We start from the raw sequence: 15,165 nt of genomic DNA on the forward strand, positions 1-15,165 counted from the left end.
TAGTGGTAACCTTATAAATATCACCAATTAAGTTATAAATATCATTCTATAGATCCAATATTGACTAATATACATAAATTAACAAAAAAAAAATTAAAAAGTCTTTAAAGTTTAGAGAAAATGAAAGTTTATTAAACATTGGCGCAGATGACTTCCACGGAGGTCGTCTGGTAGACTTCTAGGATGTCGTCCATTTAGGTTAGTTTTGCAATTGATTTTTAATCTAGAAGACATACATAGAAGTCGTCCATCTTTGTTTTAAAAAAAAAAAACCGAGAAGACTTCCATGTAAGTCGTCTAGGGAAAATGAGTTAGTTTTGCATTTGACCGGTTTGTGTCAGAAATTTGACTTTTCCTGGACGACTTACATCGAGTAGAAAATTAAAAAAATCAATATTTTGTTATACAAATCAATATTTTGTTATACGTCTCAGGTTAGTTTCACAATTGAAAAATAAAACAAAAAAAATTATTCTTTTCTAGACGACTTACACGGTAGTCGTCCGTCCGACGACTTACATGGAAGTCGTCCAAGATAAGCAAGGTTTGACCAGAATCTCAGAATAAAATCATGGACGACTTTCGTGGAAGTCATCTGATGGACGACTTTCGTGTAAGTCGTCTAGACAAAAATAATTTTTTTTGTTTTATTTTTCAATTGCAAAACTAACCTGAGACGTATAACAAAATATTGATTTTTTTAATTTCCTACTAGACGACTTAAAGTCAAATTTCTGAGACATTCCGGTCAAATGCAAAACTAACATGTTTACCTCAGACGACTTACATGGAAGTCGTCTCGATTTTTTTTTTAACAAACAAAGATGGACGACTTCCATGTTAGTCGTCTAGAAAAACACATTTAAAAGTCAACTGCAAAATTAACCTCTGCATTAACCAGAAGACTTCCATGTAAGTCGTCTACAGCCAGACAGCTTACCCGGAAGTCGTCTGGACGAACAGATCTGGAAAAAAAAAACTAATTTCATAGTTTCAACCAGTGAGATAACTGTTTAGCACACAAAAGTCTTCTCCAAGCACCCAGAATCTAAAACAAAAGTTACCCACCAAGAATCGTAAGCTTCAATGGCTCTATGAACCATAAAATTTTTAGAATTAAAATCTTGGGTTTTTTTTTATGAATATGGAGAGAAAGTAAAGAAATGTTATTTTTGGTTCATAAGAATTAATAAAGAAAGAGTGTAAATCGATTTTTAGGTGCATTAAGAACTTCGAATTGGTTGTTCATGGTGGTTGGTGTATTAATGGCAATGACAATATTGTGAATACTTGGGGAAGATGAGGGTGATAGAGTAAAATATACATTTTCAAAAAAAAAAAATGATGGCATTTTCGTGAATAATCTGAACTTTGGGGGTGAAAGAGGCAAGTCAAAATTTAAAAAAAAACATGGGTTAGTTTTGTGTTTGACGGCAAATTTTGAATCATATTTCCAAAAAGCCCAAATATTTATTACTTTTCATCTGTATTGTTTCCATAAGGTGTGAAATGTTTTTATAATTGTTCAAACATAACTTCATCATCTTTTAATTTTTATATTTGAAAAATATGTCATTATTTAATATTTTTTAAAATGTCTTTATCAGTGAGTCTAAAATGTATTTCAATTTATTTAAGCAGTAGAAGGTAAAGTACACTCATATAAACATATTAATTTTTATCTGAAATATTATTTAAACTTAAAAAATATTAACATTATTGAAATGATACACGTTTACAACATTTATAGTATTTTTTTAAAAGATGCATCTCTTCAACAGATTTTTTTTTTGAATAAACAAACGTATTTTTTTAGGTAAATTAGAATAAAATTTGATTAACAGAGATAAAATTGAGAATAATAAAAAATTACTCATAAACTATTCAACTGTTACGTAAAAAATACACCATAAAGTTTTTATTGTGAACTCATTTTATTGAAAATTATATGACACTTTGTATAATTTATATTTGTATATAAAAAATTTTGTTGTTGTTTTAAATTTATTTTTTTTATATTGCAAAAGAGAAAAATATATATCCTTTGACTTCCATAAATATTTAAAATGTATAATATAGGTAAAATGAGAAAATAACCAAAAACATATCAAGAAAATATTTTAAATGAAATAACACACAAATACACATATCATATATATTGTTAACTAAAAATATTTGTTAAGCACCTTATTAGTATCAATGTTTTTTATTTGTTTCAATGATTTTTATACCAACCAAATTAGAACTAAAGTTATGTGATTTAATTTTTACAGAAAAATAAACTCTTGACCAACAAGATTTTCACTTGAAATGGCATAACTACATTGTTTTGGCATCATTGGCAATGTAATTTTTCTGTATATTATTTATTTAATATCATAAATGTTTTTATAAGTCGAATTATAATTTTATATATTTAGAATAACTTACAAATTCAACTAATTCGCTTGGTAATTTATTTAGAATATTTGAAAAAAATCTTTGTTAAACATTATAAAGGATGATGTATATAAACCATCGGCGACAATCAACTCTTCTCGATACCAAATAAATAATCAAATTATATAAATAATAAATTTTAATATTGATAATTAAAATATATTTTACAAAGTATTAAATATATATTTATATGAAGTTTCATGTTCCGGTTATATTCCTATCAAAATAAATATTGCATACAATTGTGTCTCCATTATTTAAGGTTTCTTCTTACAGTTGTCACATGATATTTAGTTCCAATCATTTTTTAAACAAATTTTAATTATTCTTTTTCATGATATATAGTAATTTTTTCCTATTAAAAAGACAATTCTAGAATTACTAGTTTGTACTTTTTTTAAACAATTACTAATTCTATGTCGATAACAATATCAATTACTATTTTTTATATTTATTTACTTGTTCTCTTATTTGAGAAATAATATCATGGAAATTGGATATAGTATCAAAAGTCTGTTGACTTATATTGATATGACCCTTTTCATTTATAATATTGCCTTAAAAGTTTAGGAGAGTTTTATTAAACACCAACACTTATTATATTAAACTAACGAAAATAAAGTTAATTAATTTTATAAATTATGTATTTACATTTTTTTAAATCATTAATGGTTTTTATTAAAAAAAATTAAATAGCATTTTTGAAGGCGAGGTGGTATTGAGATATAAATACTCCAAAATGTTATCGGTTTTTCAAACAAAATTTTCAAGACTAGATTAAGATATAAGAATAAGAAAAAGATTTCTTTATGTTTATGTGTTTTTCCAAAGACTTTGATCAATGAATCTCTCCATTTTCTATTTTATTTGTGATTGTTGTGTGTTTCTTGTTGTGACTTGTCAATGTATACAACTTCTTATATAGAAGACTAAAGGTTGCAATGGTTGGTTAACACCAAAAGTTACAATGATTTATCACCAAAGATCACAATCATCAACAATTGTAATAGTTCATCACTAAAAATTATATTCACCATTCGTTGCAATGATTTATCATGAAAGGTCACAATCACCAATAGTTGTAATAGTTCATCACTAAAAATTATATTCACCATTAGTTGCAATGTTTCATTTAAACAGTTGTAACTGTTCCACCAAACACTTGCAAAGATTCACTTAAATTACTAATAATCCTCTCATATTTACGTGTAATTGTGATTCACTAAAGAAATAACACATATTTCAAACCGATGCATAATGAAAAATGTTTTAACCAATGTAATTATTATGATGAAAGGGCACATATTTATACATTTTGACAACTTTTTAAAATTCATGCAACTTTTAGGATGAAGAAACACATTGTTAGGATGAAAAGACACATATTTATATTTTTTGATAACTTCTTTTAAATCAGTGTAATTTTGAAGATGATAAAACACAACCTTTAACATTTGTTTGCATTCTAGAGTACATAGTTATTATAAGATAATACATTTATAATATATATATATATATATATATATATATATATATTATGAATAGACACTTCATTACAAAAAGGCACTCTATTGTATATGAAAAGACACATAATTATAGAAGAGATATTTGTTGAGATATTTTAACAATTTATTAAAAATTAATTGACATTTTATAATGAAAAGATACAACTCTTAGAACTAATAATTGTAGAAAGACACTTATTGGTTGATTTTTTTTTGGACAACATTGGTTGAGATATTTTAACTACATTTTTTAAAAAAAAAATCCAATAGTTTCATGTTGGAAAACAAAATGAATCACTATTTTTTATGAAAAGATATAACTCTTATAATGAGAAGCCACAATTCTTAAAACAAATAAAGACAGTTATTAAGATACTATAACTGCTTTTTAAAAAAAAATACAATAGTCATGTTGAAAAAATGTAGAAACATATTTATTAGATATTTTAATTACTTTTTTTAACTTTTCCAATAGTTACATGTTGTAAAACAAAATTAATCTCAGTTTGTTTTTGATGAAAAGACACAACTCTTATAATGAAAAATATACAATTCTTAAAACTAATAGTTGTAAAAAGACAATTATTAAGATATTAAGATAATTATTTCGGAAAAAAATCCAATAGTTGCATGTTAGAAGAAAAACCTAATTTTAATTTTTTTTTATGAAAAAACACAATTCTTAGCATTAAATGAGATTCATATTATTAATAGATAAAATCTTGCCCACTGACTATGTAAAACTTCTTGCGGTATTTACAAAGAAATTAAGTTTACAAATGCCACAAAACTTGTCGGTGAGCATGATCTAAGGATGATCAACAAGGCTCAATTATGAAACTGGCTCTGTTCCAAGATGTAGAAAAAATGGACCGAAAATGCGGTTACATGGCTTTTGAATTTGTGGATCCAGGATGATTCTGTCTTTTTGGATTTTGCTGGTAAGCCTTTTAAACAAGATACACACATTCATGAGTCCGTCCTTTTGTACGTCCTTTCTTGAGATATATACAGTATTGAAGCCAGGATGCAGGCGATGACAAAGCCAACCTACGTTCAGCACGCCGAGAACAAGAAGCTGGCTATACAATCAAAGTATTTGATCTTATCTTTATTTCAGATTTAAGTACCATTGGTAAACGTTCCTACGTTTGATCACGTACATAATAATTTCTAAACTATGTTTTCGAAATATAAATGCAGAGGCACAGTGGCAGATCTAAGTGATCATTACACTCTCGATGGTCCTGGGATGAGTTATCCTCTTGGCCATCGTGCTGGACCCGAAATTTCAAATGAAGTGTTTTATGATAAACTTACCGGTGGCATTCCCTTGAACTCGTCAAACCTATTGGGTGAGGAGCGTTGGTTTCATTATGGGAATAATATGTATGCTCCAGGACCTGAAAATACTCACTGATCACTAATTAAGTCATAGCCACATCTGTAAAAATATATTCATGGCTAGTCTACATGTTCTTATGCAAGTGTGTTCATGTGTGTGAGTATGTATGAGCATAAAGCAAAGAACACATAGACTTTGTTAATGAGTTTCGTTTCCTACGTCCCCGGGACGTCTAGAACTCATTTATTAGAAAATGCCGCAAAAAATCTACTATATGGTATCCAACACATACTCGTGCCTACCAAACTTATCTAGATTTACAATAATGAGAATAACTACAACTCATTTTCTTCTCCGACGAGTATAGTTCTCTATAACAAAACCACCAACAAATCTCTCAACTGTCTGGTGGGACGACATTACGTACATCCATCCATGTGGATATCTCAATCAAACTTTAAAGGCGTAACCGCTTCCTGCCACCACCTCGTTCTCTTTATATTCCAACTGAGTAAACCTAAACTTCTCAAGCCCACTATTCTCTTCTTATTAGTTAGGATTTTTTTATAAACAACACACAGATCTTCATATATTCTTGAAGCCCACGTAATTTTTTCCCTTAATACAGTGCCACATCAGCACTCCTTACGAATGCTCAACATCTTGTCGTGTCTGAGCTTATGTTCCATGCACCTTCCTAGCTCACACTATAACATGATAATACATGTTTTTTCAACATCCACCCGCAGCAGAATATTTGGCAGAACGTTCCAAATCATGTAGTTGGCGCTTATGTCTTGCCTATGCAGCAAGTCAATGGCACAGCCAATCATAATAATATGAGGAATCCGGTAGACAGTACTTGTCGATAATCTATCGGTGCAGAGAATCAAAGTGTCTTGGTCGGTTCTAGGTTCTCGGCAGAACATTTCTGGCTTTGATGCAATGTCTTCCCTTGGCCAGCCTTACTACCCTAATCCCCATTTTCAAGATTGAATCTTCCCTTTAGACCCAAATTGGGTGTTCTGAGAGCCAGTTTGTGAATAACTAATATCTACAGGTGCTAAAGCCTTTGTCAGGGCCCTTGCTACAGGCAAACCTCAATGCTGCACCAATTACGCAGACACCAGATTGTGTTTAAGAGGTGAGGCCAAGGGGTCTCAGAGAGGCGAAAATTTTAACTATGTTAATACTTGGTGTTTCAGACGATATTCCTTGCCTATATAAGCCTCAAACCTTAGCTGAAGGAAAGAATGATAGAAGTTAGTTCTTCTGCTGCGTCTCCTGAAGGGGCGGAGCTATCAGTTGAGCGTTTGAGTTTGGTAATAATTAAATTCCTGACTTTTACAAATTTCCATCAATGTTTAACTCTAGTAGTTACTCTCCTTACTCCTTATCTGCTTTTGTAGATAGAACGATTTTGGAAAGAATCTCTGTTACTGAGCTCATTGCATCACCCAAACGTTTTGTCTTTCTATTGGATAGTTCGTGATGGTCCTGATGGTTCTCTAGCAACTTTCGCTGAGTTCATGGTTAACGGATCTTTGAAACAGTTCTTGCAGAAGAAACACAGGTATACAATTCATATATTCATGCATCATGTAATATTTTCATATAGGGGATTCAAATATCTGACATCACATTGGTTGACTCCTCCAGAACAATTGATCGTGGCAAAAGACTCATCAATATCTATGGATTCTGCTTTTGGGGTGGAGTATCTAGCTACTTGGAAAGAACATAGTTCATTTTGATTTGAAATGTGAGAATATTCTTGTGAACATAAGAGATCCTCAGCTTCCTGTGTGCAAGGCTAGTTTTCTTTATCATCTGATCATCTCCCATATAACGACGAACAAGCTTATATATTTCTAAAAAATCTGTGTCTTTCCAGATCGGCGATTTGGGGTTACCTAAGGTGAAACAGAAGACTTTGGTGTCAGGAGATGTTCGCGGGACTTTGCCATGGATGGCACATGAGCTCTTGAGTGGCAAAAGCAATGTATCTCTCATTTTAAATCCATGTTTTACTCGTTTGGGATTGTAATTAATGTGGGAGTTGCTCACTTGTGAAGAACCTTACGCAGATATGCACTGTGCTTCCGTATAGTGAATAATTCATTGCGTTTGAAAATCCCACAAAGGTGTGATCCAGAATGGAAGGGATTGATGGAAAGTTGCTGGGCATCTGAGCCAATAGATAGACCATCATTTGCTGAAATATCACAGAAGCCCAGGAATATGGCTGCTGCTACGAATTTGAAATAAATAAACAAAGGAAGAATAATAATGATGAAAAAAAAAAAAGATGTGTCATGGTGCAATTAAGTTACCATTTGATTTTGAACGTGAAAACTAACGTTTAATGGGCAAATATAGTTTTATGTTGAGTGTAGAGGATTGGTACGGAACATTTGATCAAGCAATGTGTTGGTTGCTGTACTAGGTGATCATTGAGCTCTCTATGGTTTAGTTTTTTCATTATTCTACTGGAGTACTATTTTGTTTTTGTATATAAAAATCTAGCAATTTGTGGTTGAAGAACGGTACTCATTAGATTAGTCATTTTGTTTATAATGTTCAGAAGATTAATAATATTTTGTTCTTAACAATCAAGGAAGATATCTGTAATATTCAACATTTTGTTCTTTTTAAGTCTTTGTGTATGTAGTGGTTAACGTATGAATGAAAATTGCGAGAGGACTCGGACTTTAGTCTTCTAAACCTAAGATAAATCATTTAGCCATTGAACCACATTTACTTGGTGTGTTAATATGTCTAATCATCTAATCCGGTCAGTTCCAGAAAAAAATATATTTAGTATTATAGAGTGAATTGAATATCACACTGCTTAATTCTAATTTGAAATGTATTTCGGCTAATGTTAAGAGTAGCTAAATCATAGGTACTAGACTACTATGTAAACTGTACGGGCAAAAACCGAAATTTGGACTGGCCAAGTAGTAACAACTTTGTTCACAGCTTGAATCGAATTCAAAACAGGCGGATTAACATCTTGCTCCATATTAACTCTCGCCGCTGGACTACCAGTATTTGGTTACATTTACTTGGTCATTTTTTTTTTTTTTTGAAACACTCTTGGTCATTTGTTTAGAAGTTACATACATGGATATTGTGAACATCCCTTTAAGAAATAACTTCTAAACGTTTGTTATAAAATAGTAAAATTCATTGTCAAATTTTAACCATCCAAGTAACGTAACATATTGGTTTGTGTTTAAATGTCGTGGGTTCTTCACATACGGGTCAAAACTTGTATATATTGACGAAACACAAAAATTATATTTAGACTGTAAAGAAAACCAAGGTATACATTTCCCTCCGCAACATACCAGAGTTAATGAAAACTTAGGCTATGATTATCGCCAGCTTTTAACAAGGTTCTTAAAGGGTGGGGCCCGCATATTTGCATAAATAAAATCGGCTGCAGAAGTCGCTATATAAGAATCGCTTTTGGTCTTTTCTTGTTCTGTTTGCAGGTCTCACTGACACGTGGCGACCCGCAATTGGTTCCTTTTTTTTTCAAAATCAAACAAAACAAAAAGAAAAAAAAAATTAAAAACCCAAAACCAGTTTTAGTGATAATGGTGCTCTTAGGTATGTATTCTGAATTAATGCCATTCTGTAACTCGAATCTTCAATTTTAAACACTTGGGTCATGTATGTATGTTTCGAATTTGAGTTAAAAGTGTGTTAAATGTTCTATGACCAATAAACAAGGCCATGTGGTCTGAGAAGGTCGTCGTGGTGTAAAAAAAATCCCGAGATTCGAACAAACCCAACCCACAAATGACAAATAAAGACAAAGAGATTAGCATTAATATAAGATGAGGTTAGGTAACGGATTAAAGGGTCCAAAGACAAACTTGAAGGATGGCAACAAAGTTTGACAGGACTGCAATCCTCTCAAATCTTGATAGTTAGTACTTATTGGGTTTGACTTTTAATTATGTTTTCTTTGATTCTTAATAAATTTATACTATTGTAAACTAATTCTAATAAAAAAATATAGTATATTCTTATCTGCGAACAGAAAAGTCAGCCCCTTGCAAGTACCAAAGATCTTAATTTCTTGTCATTAAAAACTCAACAAGTGAAGTAGGAGAAGAATTAAAGCAGACATTAATACAATATCAACTCCGATGTCGCATCTTCCTTGTTTACAGAACATATCCTTCTACCATTTACCAGTTTTAATATAAGAAACTTGTACAAAATGTGTTAAGCATTGAACCCATGGACTGACCTTCGAAATAAATATTAGATTAGATGTACATAACTTGTAAAGTGTGTAGAAACTCATAGTACATAATAAGCCTGATGAATACATTTTTATTAATGGTTGAATTCTGAAATTTATCGTCACACATTTAAGAAACCGATGTCTTGTCTTCTACAAACATAATATAGTATACGATATGTTTTTGTTTAAGTATGTCCTCTTTAGTCTTAATGCAACACCTAACACGCGCTAATGACTTTTCCTTTTTATGGTCAAACTCACACGTAGACACTTTTCCTTGGATTAGTTTCTTTGTTGGTAAAATAAAATATTTTTTAAACTTTATAGTATAAAACTGGCAAACTCAAATCTTATCTTAATTTTGTTTTGTGAAAATAATCATAATTTTAATTTGTTTTAGGATATACAATTTCTTATAAATTCTAATGGCGAATATTTGCTCAAAGTTATCATTGTAGTATATATTAGCTCATAATTTTTTTAATTAGTAGTATATATGCTCTCGTTGTTTAATTTTTATTGTTTTATAAACTCTTCTTACATATTGACATCAGTGGCGGAGCTATGTATACGTGAGAGGGGCAGCTGACCCCTGTGAATTTTTACAAATTATTTTCTTGTATAGATAAGTTAAGTAATTGTGAGATAATTTGGTTAAAGTTCTATATATATATATATAAGTTGCCCCCTTGTATCGAGGTCAAATCTTTCCATTGACCCCTTTGTTATTTTTATTTTGTTTCTGTCTTTTTAAATAATATTTTAATATTTATTTACTGTATTTTTCTTACCATTTTTTAACTCTTTCATTAATCTTGATTATTTTCTAATATTTAAATAAATAAATAATTTTCTATATATTTAAATAAATAAATATTTTTAGAATCAAAACTAATATAATTCTATTCACTCACTAATATTAAAAGAAATATAAACATATGTTGATTTATAAACAAAATATCATATATTTATTCACAACTATTGGGATATATACGAATATATTATAGAGATTTGATCATATATCCTATTATGTATAGTTTCTTATATTACTAAAGCCTATGACGGTTCGTATGAGATATATGTTACGGCTCTGTTGAGCTTAATGAATAAGAGAAACAGATATTGAAACCTAATTTGTCATGGTATCAGAGCTTGAAACCTTATTTTCTTTCTGAATTTCGATTTTGAAACCTAGATAGGACTCTTCTTGCCATCGCAAAGGAGTCTCTCTGCAAACCTATTGATTCAAACCATAGTGCACGATGTCACTTACGACAACTGACCCGACATACAAGAAGATATCTCCGTATGATCTGAGCTCGAATGATAATTTTGGAGCTGTGATTTCTCAGCCACTACTCAATGGTGGGATCTATGATGAATGGGCTATCAATCTGCGCATGGCCCTTAGCTCTCGGAAAAATTTTGGCTTCTTAGATGGAAGCCTACCGAAACCTGCTTCTGATCACCTTCCCTTGAAGATTGGATAGCTAACAATCATCTACTGGTTGGGTGGATCAAGCTGACAATTGAACCAAAGATCAGGTCTTCTATCTCTAAAAGGGAAGTCACCAAAGATCTCTGGGAAATAATCAAAAAGCGCTTCTCTCTCAAAAGTGGAGCTAGACTGCAACAGCTTCGGAACTCGCTTGCAACATGTAAGCAGAATGGTTCAACAGTAGATGATTACTTTGGACGTTTGACGAAACTATGGGATGGAATAGCAGAGTGTATGAACTCAAAAACCTGCACCTGCAATAAGTGTGAGTGTGATCTCAATTCTGCACATGAAAAAGAAAGAGAAGTGTTACGAGTTCATGATTTTCTCTCTGGTTTGGATGACTCTGCTCATGGCGTCATCAGATCGCAGATTTGTGCAATCTCTCCACTTCCGGATTTGGATACTGTGTATCAAACGATAGCACAGAATGAAACGTTGCGTCTGAACACAACAACTGATGTCTCCGTGATGAGCTTTGCAGCTCAAGCTAATACAAACTCTGGACCATGCACTGTGTTCACAAGAGATGTGATAAACAAGGTGAGACGCCTGGCTACAGAAGTGGACAAGGAACTCGGGACATGACGAAGAAGTGTTCGGTGTGTGGTCGCATGGGACATGAAGGTTCCGCGTGCTACAAAGTCATTGGATTTCCAGAATGGTGGGGAGATAGATCACGCAACAGGTCTGAGAATCGTGGTGGTCAATACACATCAACTGGTCGTGGACGTGGAGTTACTCCAAAGGCGAATGTGGCACAGATCAACACGGCTACAATTGGACAGAGCGGCGAGGTGACTGATGCCGATCGTCAAGGACTGAGTGGGCTCTCTGATGAGCAATGGGCAACGGTTCAGAAACTGATTAATGCAGGAAAAGTAACGACTCATCAAAGCGGTAAGAGTCATGATACAATTTGGATTATGGATACTGGAGCAATTCACCACATGACCGGCCGACTGGACCTGCTGGAAAATATTCGAGATATTGACCCTATCTCTGTGGTGTTGCCGGCTAGAGCAGATGTTTTAACCCTTAAATAGGGAACAGTTCGGCTTACATCTAAACTGTCTCTGCAGAATGTTTTCTTTGTGGATGGATTTCACACAAATCTAATATCGTTTGGACAGCTTGTTACTGATAACTATCTAGTGGGGAAAGTAACTGATAAACTCATAATTTTGCAGGACCGAGCTTCGAGGATGCTGATTGGAGAGGGTGAAAGAGAGGGAGAGGGGTTGTACCGTTTTCGAGGACTTGAGATCGTGACTTCTCTGCAGACTGGGATTCGTAATGAGTTGGTTCTTTGGCATAAACGTTTGGGTCATCCGTCTCTACAAGTGACAGAAAGCATTCCTGGAGTTGTTTATTCTATTAGTAGTAGTAATGAGCTTTCTATTAAGAGTTGTGAAATTTGTTTTCGAGCTAAGCAAACTCGCCAATATTTTCCAGACAGTTTAAATAATGCGAATGAAGTTTTTGATTTGATACATTGTGACTTATGGGGTCCATATCGAACTACTGCATTTTGTGGTTCTCGATACTTTCTGACTATAGTAGATGACCATTCAAGGGCAGTGTGGCTGTATCTCTTGACCGACAAAACTATGGCACCTCTACAGCTTCAAAACTTTGTCGCCATGATAGAGAGACAGTTTTCTAAGAAGGTTAAACGTATACGGAGCGATAATGGATCAGAATTTATTTGTCTCACACTATATTTTCAAGAAAAAGGGATTGTTCATAAGACTTCATGTGTTCATACACCGCAACAAAACAGACGAGTTGAACGCAAGCATCGGCATATTTTGAATATTGCAAGGGCACTGCGATTCCAGGAAAGTCTACCTATTGAGTATTGGGGTGAATGTGTGCTCACAGCTGCGTATTTAATCAATGGAACTCCTTCCCAAGTGTTGAAGAATAAGACTCCGTTTGAGGTTTTATTCGGTCATGCCCCTGGATACAAACACCTGCGTGTTTTGGGCTGCTTGCCTTATGCTCATAACTCGGACCACAAAGGAGACAAATTTGCTTCAAGAAGTACGCGCTGCGTGTTCTTGGGATATCCGTACGGAAAGAAAGGATGGAAATTATATGACTTGGAGAGAAAAACTATTTTCGTATCACGAGATGTGGTGTTTCAGGAAGATACGTTTCCGTTTGCCGAAAGTGAACGAGTTCAAGCAGTGAATGAACCTCTACTAACTACTACGACTGACGACACCTTTGATACTGAAAGCAATGAAGAAAACTCTCCTCACATAGTCTCTGAACCCACACATGACAGTTCGAATAATGAGACTCAAGTTGCAGATGAACATGAAGCTCTGACTCACGACACAGTGACTACGCTTGGTAGAGGGCAACGACAGAAGTTTGTCTCAATACGGCTTAAGGATTATATTGTTCAGACTGTTACAACTAAATCAACCCCTCTCTCTCTCTACCTCAGCACTCGCTCCTCAGCAAACCTCAGGTATAACGTATCCCATTTGTAATTTTGTGTCATGTGAACGTTTTTCACAGAAACACTTGGACTTTGTGGTAGCTTTATCGACTCATATGGAACCAAGATCCTTTGCGGAGGCAATGAAAGACAAACGTTGGGGAACCGCGGTAGATACTGAGATTACTTCGTTAGAAGGTGCGAACACATGGCGACTTGAAGATCTACCTCCTGGAAAGAAGGCACTTGGTTGTAAATGGGTTTCTACAATAAAATATAAGGCATATGAGACGATTGAACGATACAAGGCTCGTCTTGTGGTGATGGGTAATCATCAGGAGGACGGGATTGATTATACTGAAACTTTTGCACCAGTTGCGCGTATGACTACAGTGAGACTCTTTCTTGATATCGCCGCAAAAGAAAATCATGAAGTTCATCAGATGGATGTTCATAATGCCTTTCTCCATGGAGATTTGGAAGAAGAAGTATACATGAAATTGCCACCAGGTTTCAAAAATCCAGGAGAAACTCGTGTATGTCGCTTGCAAAAATCGTTATATGGACTTAAACAAGCTCCACGGTGTTGGTTCGTAAAACTGGCAGAAGCACTACGAACTTATGATTTTCAACAAACACGGTCAGATTACACTTTATTCATATATTTTAAGCGTGGCATCCGACTTTGGATTCTGGTCTATGTAGACGATTTGATCATCTCTGGGAATTCGCCTCAACAGATTCAAATTTTTAAAGACTACTTGGCTACGTGTTTTCGTATGAAGGATCTGGGTCCGGTTAAATATTTCTTGGGTCTGGAAGTGGCTCGGAGTCCGGCTGGTATTTATTTGTGTCAGCAAAAGTATGCTACAGACATTGTTGCAGAGGTTGGGCTTCTCGGTTGTAAACCAGCTGGATCACCTATCGATCAAAATCATAAGCTTGGCCGGGCTGATGGCCCGTTTCTTGCAGACCCTGAGACGTATAGACGTCTTGTTGGAAGAGTAATTTACTTGGCAGCCACTCAACCTGATCTCACTTATTCGATTCATGTTCTATCGCAGTTTATGAATAAACCTCGACAAGAACATTGGCTGGCTGCATTGAAGGTGGTTCGCTATTTGAAAGGTATAACGGAACAAGGAATTTTGCTCAGGGACGATTCTCCAATGCATGTTACAGGCTGGTGTGATTCTGATTGGGGAGGATTCACATTGTCTCGACGATCGCTTACGAGTTGGTTTGTGCAGTTTGGTGACTCGCTCATATCATGGAGAACACAGAAACAAGATTCAGTTTCTCGCTCGTCTGCGGAAGCTGAATACAGAACAATGGCAGAAGTGACAGCAGAACTTCGAGGACTTAAGACTCTGCTGTTCTAGTTCGGAATTAGTCATGATGAGCCAATGACAATAATGTGTGATAGTAAACCAGCTATTCATATTAGTAACAATCCGGTTTTTCATGAGAGAACCAAACATGTGGAATCAGATTGTCATTTTGTTCGTGATGATATTGTTCGAGGAATTGTCAAACCATTTCATGTTTCTACAAAAGATCAACTGGCTGATATACTGACGAAGGCATTGGGATGCAAGGAGTTTGAAGCTTTTCTTCTCAAGTTAGGCATTCAAAACTTGTATGCCCCAACTTGAGGGGGGG

At 34.0% G+C, this 15,165-nt stretch overlaps 1 pseudogene; it reads left to right on the plus strand.

Moving 5' to 3' along the window:
• Positions 1 to 5,816: 5,816 nt before the first annotated feature.
• On the plus strand, positions 5,817 to 7,856 carry LOC106316277 (annotated as a pseudogene).
• The last annotated feature ends 7,309 nt before the right edge of the window (positions 7,857 to 15,165 follow it).

The sequence above is a fragment of the Brassica oleracea genome, chromosome C9 (genome assembly GCF_000695525.1).
Source record: "Brassica oleracea var. oleracea cultivar TO1000 chromosome C9, BOL, whole genome shotgun sequence".
Taxonomy (NCBI): Eukaryota; Viridiplantae; Streptophyta; class Magnoliopsida; order Brassicales; family Brassicaceae; genus Brassica; species Brassica oleracea.